We start from the raw sequence: 11,736 nt of genomic DNA on the forward strand, positions 1-11,736 counted from the left end.
CTAAAACATAAAAATGTTCAATTCAGAAACCAATTATGTTAAAATTCCATGACTTTCTTATTTCTCAAATATTAGTCATTTTGAGCTATTCTTGGAATAAGAGTCACCTTGAATACTCTAAATTTCCATAGCTAAGTAATTGTAGAAAGACAAATAGAAGAAAGCTATTTGCCAAGCATCATTTTTTGTTGTTGTTGAGCAACAGTTCATTATTGATAAAATAGCTGGAAGCACATCACAGAGTCTGTCACAATAAATAAAAGTGTTTATATTAGTGTTTCGAGATATATATGATTAGATGCTTACCTAGTATGTAGCAGAACACAATTTGATCACCAGTTTCGCATATAGTTCTCATAGCACCACCAGGAATGATCCCTGAGAACACAGCTAGGAGTAATCCCTGCACTCAGCAGATGGAACCCCAAAACAACAACAACAAAAAGAATAGTATTCATTGTAATTGTGAAGGGGCATATTAAAAATAATTACTTGTTCATTATCTTTATGTTTTTCATCTGGACATAATTAGTTAATGAATTATATGGAGGACAATAATATTACAAAAACCATTAAAATGCTGGTAAAATGAAAAAAAGCTATGTAATAAGATGAGGACAATCTAACAAAATGCTTAAGCCAGAAGTTTAGCTATGACTTTGTTTTTTGAAGGGAAAAAAAAACTAGAAAAATGGAAGGTTTATTTGAATTTTATTATATAATAATAAAATACCTCATTTATTTTTCCTAGAAATTAACTTTTTCCTGATTCTATATTCTGTGAAATTATTATAAAATCACTATAAATGGGCTAAACAGTATCAGAAAGATTTTTTTTTTTTGGTGGTGTTTTGGGTCACACCCGGCAGTGCTCAATGGTTATTTCTGGCTCCAGGCTCAGAAATTGCTCCTGGCAGGCACGGGGGACCATATGGGACGCCGGGATTCGAACAGATGACCTCCTGCATGAAAGGCAAACGCCTTACCTCCATGCTATCTCTCCGGCCCCTAAACAGTATCAGGATTATAAATTTTAAAACACTTTTATAACAAAAATAAAGCATTCTGTTATAGTTTTCTTTTTACTGAGAACCTGAAAAAATATGAGTGTATCCATATATATAGCATACATATATATCTTTATATCTTTATATGTATTAATATTAAATTAAAGAAGATATCTGTAACCTCAAACAAAAAGAACTATAATACAAATGAAAGTTGACATATTGAAGAGTCTAGTTTTTAAGTGCTTTGTGGAATAAATTAGGTCAATGCCCCCAGCACCAGAGTCATCCAACGCCATCAATTTAAGAGATAATTTTTCTCTTAAATTGAACCATTTTAGTATATACTCATGAATGCAATTTTATATGTTTATTAAAGAAGTTGTACCTCAACATGAGCTTGTAATAGGTTTTTAAGTTTATTTCCTTTTATTTTGGGGTCACATCTGTAGTACCAGGGATTACTTCTCACTATGCATTTGGGAATTATTTCTGAATGACTCAGGGGAATTTATAGGATTGAACTTGAACCAGCTTCATGCAAGGCAACCACCTTACTCCTCTTCCATCAGTTGATTTTAATTTATTTATTTTGACTCGGAAATTATTTCGAGGGAGGCTACACACAGTAGTGCTCAGGGGTTACTCATAGATATGCACTCAGAAATCACTCCTGGCAGGCTTGGGGGACCATGGGGGATGATGGGGATCAAATTCTGGTTGGCCACGTGCAAGACAAATGCCCCACCCAATGTGCTATCACTCTGGTGCCAAGATTTTTGCAATTATTTATGAAACATATAAGAGACAAGAAATAAAGAATTGTCCCAAATGGAGTGTTATTTTAGGAGGATAAAATGTTGTTAGAAGAATACAAAATGTAAGTGGAAATGGATGCATTCAAAAGATGCTAAAATCACATAAAATAAAATATAATACTAATTGGGTTTGTTAGTAAATAATTTAGGGAGAAGGAAAGAAGTAAAATAGACATTGAGGGGAAATGATACTGTATTAACTAAGGCATGTCTTTTACATTGCTAACCTAGACTTGGTACTTTGCACTACATAGTCCCTCAGTCTTTGGTGGTCTAGTCCTGGAGGTCCCTTACTATGATCCTAATTGTGGCCCTGATAACCTTCGTGCACTACGAAGATGACTTCCCCAACAACAAAGAGAACATATTGACGCTGTATTGTTGAGCCCTAACACTGCACTGTCAGCCCAGTTGGCTGACTCTCAAGAATAGTGTATTCAGAATTCCCTTTACATCACTTGAGACACCAAATAAAATAAAATAGGCTTTCAAGAATGCCTACTACATAGTAAAACTCAATTTTTACTATATCACAGTAAAACTTGTGATTTTTTTTAAAAAGCTGTGATATAGTAAAACACACACACACAATATATATATATATATATATATATATATATATATATATATATATATATATATATATATATATATATATATATATATAACTGCCTGTGCTAGGAAATCTCCTGTATTTCTGTATAATTAAGAAATAATTGCTAGGGCAACAAAAGTAATTTGAGTTCTGGTGATCTTCTGAAATAGATCAGGTCTTAGATCATATTTGATTATCTTCTAAAATATTCCTGTCTTGAATTATCTTCAGAATCTTGGCAGAATTCTGAGACAATTTGAGTTGATGTTTCAAGCTGATCTTGTCTGGATCTAATTATTTGAGTATTGAGTCTAGGGATTGTGTAGGGCAAAATAATTTTTGCTGATCAATCTTGGTTTCATTTCTTTTCCAAACTCATTCCCAGAGGTACCCTATCTGAATATTTAGAAAAAAGGAAAGGAAAGAAAGGAAGGAAGGAAGGAAGGAAGGAAGGAAGGAAGGAAGGAAGGAAGGAAGGAAGGAAGGAAGGAAGGAAGGAAGGAGGGAAGGAAGGAGGGAGGGAAGGTAGGGAGGGAGGAAGGAAGAGAAGAATGGAGGAAGAGAGAGATGGAGGAAGGAAGGAAGAAAAGAGGGAGGAAGGGAGGAAAGGATGAAGAGAGGGAGGGACAGTGGAAGGGAGAAATGGAGGGAGGGAGGGGAGGAATAGAGGAAGAGAGGGAGTAAAGGAGGGAGGGAGGAAGGGAGAAAGGGAGGGAAGGAGAGTGGAAGGGAGGGAAGAAGGGAGGGAAGAAGGGAGGAAGAGAGGAAGGTAGGGAGAGCGGAAGGGAGGGAAGGAGGAAGGGAAGAAGGGAGAAGAGAGAAAGGGGGAGGAAGGGAGGGAGAGAGGAAGGGAGGGAGGGAGGGAAGAAAGGAGGGAGAGAAGGAGGGAAGAAGGAAGAGAGGAAGGGAGAGAGGGAAGAAAGTCAGATAGTGAAGCAGCCTAGTCAGTTCATACACCTTGATCAGGATGTCTAAATATGGAAATTGTCTTTATTTACTACAAGTAACTATAACTACTTGGAATTTCTCTCAATTATGAAATATTTTCACAATTACTTGCTGTGAAGAGATGTGATAATTAATTAAAATTATGCAATATAGCTTAAGGAAGAGAGTAACATTGGAGATATTTTGTGGGTTAGTACCATGTAGATACTCTCAGCTATTAGAGAATAAAGATATCTGATAAATAAGGTAAAAAGTAAACCTTGTAACTAACTTCTTTCTTTGGAATTTTATATGGTATTAACCAAACTGTTAGAGGTTGAAGAAATAGCACACCAGGTAAGGTACTAGTCTTGCACATAGTTGAGATAATTTCAATTCTTGACACTCCATATGGTTCTCTGAGCCACACAGATGTAATTTTTGAGCTCAGAACTAGGAGTCAACCCTGAACATTGCTGAGTGTGGCTTCATAAGAAAACAAAAATCAAATTATAATACATGTATATGACTTTTTCAGAAATGATATAACGAAGTTGTTCTTGACATAAATACTTGTTTTAATGACAAAAGAGGTCATTATATTTTAGTGATAGTTAGCCATTATGCATTTAAATATATCAGTAACTCAACTGGATTAAAGAGTTCAAGAATTTAGGAATGAACTCATGTCCCTTTGTTATCTGCCAAAGTCATTTCATGTTACTGACAAGACAAAGAGTGAGTCTTTTTCCCCCAGATATTTAGAGACTGTATAGAAATATATTTATAATTTTAGCAATTACCCCCACTTTTAATACTTTTATTATGAAAAATATTTAGAAGAAAAAATTATATCTCCTAATAATAACAAATTCAGGATAAATCTTATAAAATTGCTATTGAACAGATCTTAACTATTGTGTTATTTAAAATAACATTTTAAACACCATGATTTGCAAAGTTGTTAAAAATACAACTGTTTTAGGTTTTCAATGTTCCAACACTACTTCCACCACCAATGTATCTCTCTTTCCCTCCATAAATATCCCAGATTCCTAGTCATCCCCCAAGACATGAAATAATCTACTTTATGTTGCTTTCTACAACATATGTCTTGAATGGTGTTATCAAAGCCATTGTTTTAGGATTTACTGAGCTCTTAGGTGTTAGTTGAGTCTATATTTTATTGATTTCACTCTTAGTGAGCTTCTAAGCAACAAGCTTTTATGCAACTTCCACATGTAATTTTCAGTGCATCTACTGGACCATTTTCTCTGTGAAGCTTGGAGGTGTTATGCAATCACATATGTGAGTGTTTGCTTCAGGATCTCTAGAATCATCAGTTGCTAGAGTCTCTCTGGGATCAGTTATGCAGCCATTTCTCTGATGGTGGGGGTCAGAAGTGAATGGATAGAATACTTTTTTTTTTTTAATGGCAGGGACTTACTCTGCCCTTATTGTAAAGGTTCCAGAGATCTGGATCTGGCTTAGGACAAGACTACTTCGAATAGTTCAGCTGCAGGCGTCATTTTGAGGTCAGTTATGAAACTGGGCCATTTCTTTGTCCATATGGGGTGGGAGTAAAATATTTATTTTGAACATAAAGTTTAAAACTGTAACAGGTCTGAAAATAAATCCTGAGAAGCTGATAATAAACAATTAAAAATATTCCATGTTCTTGCTAGTGCTATTAGACTAGAAAAATAAGGGAAATAGAGGAGGTACAAAGAAAAGAGAAATAGTTTTAAAGACAAATCTGGTAGTCAGTATTCAAAGACAAAATAGAATACAAACTAAATGTTACATATGCATTTGCAAACTCTAACCTTAAACTTATTTCTGTATTTTTATTATTTATGAAAATTTTATTAATGCTATTTTAAACAAATCAGAGCTTAGAATTAAGTCAATTAATCATTAAATCATTTAACAATTGTGTGTATTCAATATATTATAGGTAATTCTTGTATATGTTTATTTCTTTTTTTTTTTTTTTTTTTTTTTTTTTTTTTTTTTTTTTTTTTTTGGTTTTTGGGCCACACCCGTTTGATGCTCAGGGGTTACTCCTGGCTATGTGCTCAGAAATCGCCCCTGGCTTGGGGGGACCATATGGGACGCCGGGGGATCGAACCGCGGTCCGTTCCTTGGTAGCGCTTACAAGGCAGACACCTTATCTCTAGCGCCACCTTCCCGGCCCCTGTTTATTTCTTAATCTTTGAAAATTAAAGTACATTCAAAAGAAATTCTATTTCAGAAAAAAGATTCCACTCTATTTTATAGAAATGATGATGAAAATTAGGATGATGGACTGAAGGGTATTTTTTAAAAAGACTTTTATTAAATTTAAATTATTTTTATCTCTTTAAAAAACATGAAGAATGGGGCTGGCGAGGTGGTGCTAGAGGTAAGGTGTTCGCCTTGCAAGCGCCAGGGGCAATTTCTGAGCTTTTAGCCAGGAGTAACCCCTGAGCATCAAATGGGTGTGGTCTGAAAAACCAAAAAAAAAAAAAAAATTAAAAAAGCTCAATAGTTATATCCAATTTAAATCTATCCATATGTAGATACGTTCTTCAACCTACCTCATGCTTTTTATTCAGATGTGAGAAAATTATTTCAGAAGGACACACTTAGACTTATATAGTAGCTACTTTCTTCTTAACTCTACTTCCTCTGCTTAGTAATGCATTTAAATACCACTCATTGCAATCAACTACTTTCTCTTAGTACTGGCTAAGAAAAGCCAGTATTAAGTTCATAAGTGTCTCAGCACTTAATTACTAGAAATTTCTATAAATTACTAAACATTACTAGAATTTACCTGACAAATGGGCAAGTGCATTTATAGTAAAAATAATTTCGATGAATAATCTTATTTAACTTATTAGACTGCCCTTTGGGCACAATTGGCTCCTTTTCGGGCATTCTAAGCAGAAAGTTAAATAACCAAATAGCATTAGACACTCAATTCTACCTTTAATTTTGAGAAACATAATAAGGGAAAAAAAGGCACATCTTTTGGAAGTGAGTTTTTTATTCTCTTCAATAATGTGGCTATAATTTTATATGTATTTATGAATTTAAATGTTATAAGTAATTTAATTTATATAAGTAAATTAATTTAAATATGTAATATTATCTTCCATGTATTTAGTAAGCATAATATATTATTTTGTAAAGAAAGTATAGTATGACTATAAATGATGGGAACATTTGAAAACCAGGGCTTACGATATTGTCACAATTATTTTATTGCAAAGTATGAAGCACTTCTCTCTCTGGACTCATTTCTTCATAATACAATTACTAGCATTTGGAGGCATACCTGGCAGTGCGCTGGGTCTACTCCTGGCTCTACATTCAAGATTCAATAATACGAGCATGCCAAGAGTAATTCTTGAGAGCAGAGCCAGGAGAAACTTCTGAAGAGAGCTGAGTGTGACAATCACACAAATTAAATTTAATCATTCAAAATGGTTTGAACATAAAGAAGAAATTAACTTGTCAATGTAGTAAAATTTTAATATTATTAAATATAATAAACATTATTAATACATATTAATAATACACAATATTATAATTATTAATTATAAATATTGGTGCTAATATTAATTAACATCACGTTATTAATATATGTTGATAATGATATAATTTATATGATATATTTATAATATATATAATTTATTATAATGAACAGATAATTCTCTATCTTTTCCCATCTCTCTACCTCCCCTTCCCTTTGTCTCTCTTCCTCTCCTCCTCCCCCTTTCTTCTCTCACCTCAATATTTATCTTTAGTGGTTATTTACTTAGTGGATTCAAACTTCATTCTCAGGAAGAAAAAACTGGCACATAATAGCCTCAAAACATATATGCTTAAATTTAAATTTAAGTTTTTTTTTTATCCCCAATTCACAATACAACCAGGCAAAGGGCCTGTGTTGAGGTGTATATGGGGTGCATTTACTGTACCTCCTCTTTCTATAGTCAGTGTAAAGAACACTGTTTTTCCTAAAGTTTTTCTAAACTACAGAATATCTCTTGAGTTATATCACATTTCTTTGACAATTTTAGCTGGAGTTATTGAATACAGTGATTAGTTTATAGTAGATAACAGAACACATCTTTACCAAAAGGAAAGAATGGGGTATTGTTAACCTAACTCAAAACATGTATAGTAAAAGGAAAAAAATGAAAAATCTCTTTGGGAAATAGGAACTTCCATGATAAATAGAAATGAATGGCGAATACACTAAATAATAAATGTATACTGAAAAAAGGTAGGTTATCATCATTTCTAATTTGTTCATTAAATAAATTCAAACAAATGTCACAGAAATGTTTAAAGCTGACACTATCTCTAATTTTATTTCATTTATAATGAATGAGAGATACATTAAAAAGAAAAAGCCTCTAAAATTATATGTAGGGGCCGGAGAGATAGCATGGAGGTAAGGCGTTTGCCTTTCATGCAGAAGGTCATTGGTTAGAATCCCAGCGTCTTATATGGTCCCCCATACCTGCCACAGGCGATTTCTGAGCATAGAGTCAGGAGTAACCTCTGAGCGCTGCTGGGTGTGACTCTAAAAGCCAAAAAAAGAAAGAGAGAGTGAAGTTATATGTGAGATGTTTTACATATATCTAATTCTACAATCGTTATGGTGGTATACATTTTATCACTGAATATAAATCATGTATGACTTGCTTATAATATGATATTTAAATTTTTATAGTTAATTATCTTGTAGGCTACTTTAATTTGTTTAAGGGGTGGAGTCTTAACCTAAAGCTATTTCTTGGATGAATAGTTTATCCCATTCTATGGTGGCCTTTGTATTCTCATCATTATTTCCTTTGAGTTGCAGAAGTTTCTCACCTTAATATAGTCCCATTGGTTTATCTCTGCTTCCAATTTTTGTAGTGTGATGTTTCCTCCTTGAAGATGCCTTTAGTCTCAATGACATGGAATGTTTTACCTACTTGTTCTCTATACCTTATAGTTTCAGGTCTGATATCACGTTTGTTAATCCATTTGGATTTGATCTTTGCACATGGTGTTAGATGGAGATCTGAGTTTGTTTTTTTGCAAGTAGCTGACCACTTGTCCCAATACCACTTGTTGAAGAAGCTTTTCCGGCTCCATTTTGCATTTCTTTTTTCTTTATCAAAGATTAATTGATTTTATACCTGGGGCACATTCTCTGAGTACTCAAGTCTATTCCATTGATCTGAGGGTTGGTCTTTATTACAATACCATGAATTTTGTTTGTTTGTTTGTTTTTTGGTTTTGGGATCATACCCAGCAGTGCTCAGGGGTTACTCCTGGCTCCACACTCAGAAATCATTCCTGGCAGACTTGGAGGATCATATGGGGTACCGGGATTTGAACCAATGACCTTCTGCATGAAAGGCAAATGCCTTATCTCCATGTTATCTCTCAGGCCCCAATACCATAATGTTTTAATAACTATTGCTTTTAATATAATTTAAAGTTGAGGAAAGTGATGCCTTCTATATTCTTTTTTCTAAAGGTTACTATAGTTATTCGTGGGTGTTTATTTTTCCAAATGAATTTCAGAAGTGTTTGATCTACTTTGAAGAATGCCATGGGTATCCTTAGAGGAATTGCATTAAATTTGTACAATACTTTGAGAATGATTGCAGTTATAATGATGTCAATCCACCTGTTCCTTGAACAGGGTATGTGTCTTGGTTTCCTTGTGTCCTCTTTTATTTCTTGCAGCAGTGTTTTGTAGTTTTCTTTGTACAGGTTCTTCATCTCTTTAGTCTAGTTGACCCCAAGTTATTTGAGTTTGTGTGGTACTAATGTGAATGGAAGTATTTATTTAATGTCCATTTCTTCTCTATCATTACTTGTGTATAAAAAGACCATTGATTTTTTCATGTTACTTTTGTATCCTGCCACTTTGCTATATGAATCTATTGTTTCTAGAAGCTTTTGGTAGAATTTTTAGGGTTTTCTAAATATAGTAACATGACATCTGCAAACAGTGAGAGCTTGACTATTTCCTTTCCTATCTGGATGATCTTAATATATTTTTCTTGCCTGATTGCTATGGCAAGAACTACAGTACTCATCAGATAAGGTGGTAATGTCAAAGATTTACAAGGTACTGACAGAACATAACAAGAAAAACACATCTAACCCCATCAAAATGAGGAGAAGAAATTGAACAAACACTTCCTTAAAGAACTACAAATGGCCAATAGACAAATGAAAAAATGCTCCACATCACTAATCATCAGAAAGATGCAAATCAAAACAACAATGAGGTATCATCTCACTTCACAGAGACTGGCACACATCATAAAAAACAAAAACAAAACAAAAAAAAAAACAACAAAAAAAAAACAAAAAAAAAAAACAGTTTGAATCAATGCTGGAGTGGATGTAGAGAGAAAGGAACTCTCATTCACTGCTGGTGGGATTGCCATCTAGTCCAACCTTTATGGAAAACAATATGAAGATTCCTCAAAAAAAAGTCCTGGAAATTGAGCTCCATATGATCCAGTTATACCTCCCCTGAGAACACAAATACACAATACAAAAATTGCCTTCTGTACACCTATATTTATTGCAGCGCATTTTACAATAGCCAGAATCTGGAAGCAACCCAGATTCCTTTCAACAGATGAAAGGCTAAAAGAAATTGTGGTACATATAAATAATGGAATACTATGTAGCATTCAGGAGATATGAAGTCATTAAATTTTCCTAGAAATGGATAGACATGGAAACTATTAGGCTGAGTAAAATAAATTGGAGGGAAAGATATAGACACAGAAAATTTTAACTCATCTATGGGATTTAAGAAAAATACGACAGTATTATAATAATACCCAGAGACAATGGAGATGAGGGGTGGAAGGACTAGCCACAATATGAAGCTTTTCACAAAGAGTCATGAGTACAGTTAGAGAAATAACTACACTAACATCTATCATGACAATAGTAATGAGTGAGAGAATTAGAATGCAGAATGCCTGTCTCAAACATAGGCGGCCATGGGGGAGACGGGGATAGGTGGGGTGTTCCTTTTATGAATAAAAACCAAATACAAACATGATTGTATTCATGGTATTTAAATAAAAATATTATTTAAAAAATAAAGCTTTCTCTTATTATACAAAATCCAGAAATACTTAATACTTTCAATTCCAAAACTTTCAGCCTGGCACCATATCTAATAAAATGGAAGCCAAATAATTTGTAAGAATTTTGGCAAGTAAGCACCTACATTTCTTTATCTCAGAAATGGAAAATGTTTGCATTAGCTCATTTCTGATATTACTAACAATAACGGTTGACTTTATGAGGAAAGGATGAACAATATTGATTGGTGTTTTGTTTGTTTGACTTGGAATTAGTTTAGTGTTTTTGTTTTTGGGTGGGAAAAGTGGTGGTAGGCAGGTATGTCCCAGCAGATTCTTGGTGTAAAGGAACTATGTCCAGAAAAACTGGATTGGATGATTCAGTGCTAGGGCTCATCTATGCATCACTGCTCATGATCAATTATGTTGGAAGTGTCTAGATTACCCTGGCAGTATTTGTCAGACTATACAGTAGAAAAGGTCGAACAACCATCGTTAAGCATGCAGCCTATAAACCCTGAGGTATTTCCCTAGCCCTACAAATATTTCTATATTATTTGTTTTGGAAATTTATTATTATTACTATTATTATTATTATAAGCTTTTGTGTTTGTTTTATTTTGGACCTTAAGTGGTATTTCTTAGGACTTACTTCAGGTTTTATACTCAGGGATCATTCCTGACAGTTCTGGAGAACTATATGGATGCTAGGAATTAAACCATGATTGGCTGCATGCAAGGAAAACACTAGGTCTGTAATACTGCTCCAGTCCATAGTTATGGAATCTTGCACAGTGTTTTGGGCACATGGAATTATTGCTAATTTTTAAAATTGAATTATTAACTTTTAGTTTTCTTGTTGTAAATGTATGTCTATGAGTATTTTGTTTCTAAACTTTTCTAAAAATGTATGACTAGGTTTACATTTTTGTTTTCTCAAAACATAAACAGCACACAAATTGTTTGAATATTCAAATGTGGGATAGAAAAATCATCTTCTAGCCAGAATAAGATTGCTGGGCAAAAAAATAAGTGATTCTAATTATACAATAGAACCTGGGTAACACTATTACAAATTTTGATGAGACTTAGTGAGCTTAGTGAGAGACAGAACAAAATTTTGCAATTTGGCTAACACAGATCCAACCTTTCAGTTATTTGGCTTATAAAAATTGGCATATATATTTGGAACTAAGACTTAGTGGAAGTAACAAAAATATTCCAAATTCATGGAAATTCTTCAAAAAACGATGCTTAAGCCCAAACTGGCATGAATTCTT

The 11,736-nt window shown here is 33.7% G+C and overlaps 1 pseudogene; it reads right to left on the bottom strand.

Moving 5' to 3' along the window:
- Window positions 1–7,240: 7,240 nt before the first annotated feature.
- LOC126032629 (uncharacterized) lies at window positions 7,241–7,363 on the bottom strand (annotated as a pseudogene).
- Between the last annotated feature and the right edge of the window lie 4,373 nt (window positions 7,364–11,736).

The sequence above is a fragment of the Suncus etruscus genome, chromosome 1, assembly GCF_024139225.1.
Source record: "Suncus etruscus isolate mSunEtr1 chromosome 1, mSunEtr1.pri.cur, whole genome shotgun sequence".
In the NCBI taxonomy this organism is placed as follows: domain Eukaryota; kingdom Metazoa; phylum Chordata; class Mammalia; order Eulipotyphla; family Soricidae; genus Suncus; species Suncus etruscus.